Source organism: Oncorhynchus masou, unplaced genomic scaffold (genome assembly GCF_036934945.1).
Source record: "Oncorhynchus masou masou isolate Uvic2021 unplaced genomic scaffold, UVic_Omas_1.1 unplaced_scaffold_3369, whole genome shotgun sequence".
NCBI classification, from domain to species: domain Eukaryota; kingdom Metazoa; phylum Chordata; class Actinopteri; order Salmoniformes; family Salmonidae; genus Oncorhynchus; species Oncorhynchus masou.
In genome coordinates this window covers 1-2500 of record NW_027009782.1, presented here as the reverse complement: position 1 = coordinate 2500, position 2500 = coordinate 1, and the positions used below count along the sequence as shown (strand labels likewise).

Below are 2500 nucleotides of genomic sequence, written 5' to 3'. Positions count from 1 at the left end.
CCCAAGATAGACCACAGCCTGTCGTTTCCAATGGGAGAAAATTAATCATAGTGGGTAGAACAAACAAGGAGGTGGGCAGAGCCAAGCACGAGCTAGTGAGATCCTATTGGCGTGTTCTAGCATGTATTTGCATATTTCCTTTTGGGAACGCCTACTCTGTGAAGTGGGCGTGTACAATAACTCAAGTCACCTTTGAACTCCTTCTAAACAACACCATTTAAAAACTAAATAAAAAACTTTGGCAAAGGGTGAAGTCTACAATACACAGTCCACTCTTAACAGTTCTATAACTCTATGGAGATCAAATGTTTCATAGATGAAAAAATGAGCAGAATGACAGGTAAAATGTTTTGGGGCAGGGTAGCCTAATGGTTAGAGCGTTGGACTAGTAACCGGAAGGTTGCAAGTTCAAACCCCCGAGCTGACAAGGTACAAATCTGTCGTTCTGCCCATGAACAGGCAGTTAACCCACTGTTCCTAGGCCGTCATTGAAAATAAGAATTTGTTCGTTAAATAAAGGTCAAATTAAATAAAGGTCAAATTAAAAAATAAGAGCAGTGTGATGCTGAAGATTGTGCCAAGTTGCAGCAAGCTCACTGATGGCTACAAGAAGCGTTTGTCTGCAGTTATTTTAGCCAAAGTGTGTTTAACCAAGTACTAGCGTAGCGGTACCAAAAATAAAATTGCTTCTGAAAATGTTGAAAATACAATAACACTTTTTTATTTATTATTATTTTAAAATTCAACTTATTTTAGAAGAAAAATAGGGAATTATCTTAGAAAAGTGTCAAGATGCCAATATATCTGTCCAGACCTGTACATGACATATCACTCTCACCTCTTGCCTACAGAGCGACCATCCATCTCGCTTGTGGAGGTCACCTCATTGCAGGCCAGCTTCTGGGGCTCCGTCTTCAGTGTGTCTGGGGCTGGGGGTGAGACAGTGGGCTGTGGCTGGGGGCAGATGTTCATGTCTCCATCCTCTGGACCCGAGGTGTCAATGGTGACCACCTCACCTGGAGCTGCCTGGGGGAGCACGACCATCTCCAGAGAGCAGTCAGAGTCCTCCTGCCTCACCTCGGGTCTTGTGGCTGGAGACCCCGGTGGTCCTGGACGCTCTCCCTTGTCCTCTGATGTCCCGGGCGGGCTGGACGTGGAGGAGGACGTGGTGACCTGGGGCCGGAATCCGCCGTTGGGTTTCCTGCGGGTTCCGAGGAGTCTGACGGGTCGGGAGAAGGTAGTCTCCGCCTCCAATTCTGTGTCGCTGTTGTCAAGCTGTTGCTCCTCCCCCTTGGCCTTCCTCAGCACCCTCTTCTTCTTCAACTTCCTCACGCGCTTTATGGTCTTCGCCTCCACCTGAGGCGGCGCGTTGGACGGGAGCGAGGGACAGAGGAAGGACGGGAGGTTTCTGGGTCCTGGATCCCGGCTCTGGAGCTCTTGCGGCTGGGTGGGGCTGACAGTGGGGCTGGGTGGGGCTTGGAGTTACCCCCGTCTTCTGTGGTAACCTGAACACCCCTCTCTCCCGACTGGATCGGGCCTGGTGAACCTGCCGAGGGGTCCTTCCATTCTACACATGCGCCTACGGGAGACTGCTGCCCTCTTGAGAGAGCTCTCTGTGGACTCTGTGACGCTCAGACCTCCTCCTCGGACCGGTTGGCAGCTGGCGGCACAATCTAAGAAAAGAGAGAACGAGAGAAACGACAGATTAAATTCAGGCCATTTCTGAGTGAATGTTTACCAGTGTGTGTGTGTGTGTGGTGACAGGCCATACCTGCGTGAGGGGCTGTAGCGATGGGCGTGGGCTCTGACGTGGTGCTGTGAGAGCCGTGGTGAACGGTCACTGCGCTCTCCGCATCCTCCGTCTTAGTGGTCACCCTGCCAGGGGACAGGGGCTCCTGCTTGATAACTACTGACTGTGTGATAGGCTGGGGGTGGGTCTGGTGGCTAGGGGACAGGGAGGGGGGCGTGGAGCAGGGGGGAGGTAGAGGGGAACCTGGTTAGGACTGGCGACAGGGGGTTCTGTTAGAGGCGACAGCAGGGCGGAGGGCATCTCTAAAGGCATCTCCTCTTCACAGCTCTTCACTCTGGGCAGGGAAAGGCTCTCAACACCACCTGAGAGACACACCAAGAGTCAAAACAGAATAGATTAAAAGATGTATTTTAAGACATTACAAAAAGGTTCATACATGCTTATAACAAGTTACCCATATTTCAGATAGTGAGAAAAGACAAGATGTCACATCCACACCAGACTTAATAAAAAAAAAAGAGAGTGCTCATTTAGTTGACACAAAATCATGAGTTAAAGCCTTGCTTTACCTTGTATCCCTTGGAGCAACTCAATACGCTTCCTTCTGAGAGTACTCATCTCCATGGAAACCTGAGAGACCACCAAAACAATAACATGCTGTCAGGCCCAAGGCGTTTGGATGGGTTAAGTTCCTTATCATCATGTTGTCATCATGGACTTCTGGGTCATTTCTGTCTACAGCTGTACCTT

At 49.8% G+C, this 2500-nt stretch overlaps 1 long non-coding RNA gene across 1 annotated transcript; it reads right to left on the bottom strand.

Moving 5' to 3' along the window:
• Positions 1–1603: 1603 nt before the first annotated feature.
• On the bottom strand, positions 1604–2384 carry LOC135534410 (uncharacterized). The gene is made up of 3 exons (XR_010454685.1): positions 2320–2384; positions 1772–2112; positions 1604–1673 (listed from the first exon to the last, which is right to left on the bottom strand). It is a non-coding gene; the product is annotated as an uncharacterized LOC135534410 (long non-coding RNA).
• Positions 2385–2500: the final 116 nt, after the last annotated feature.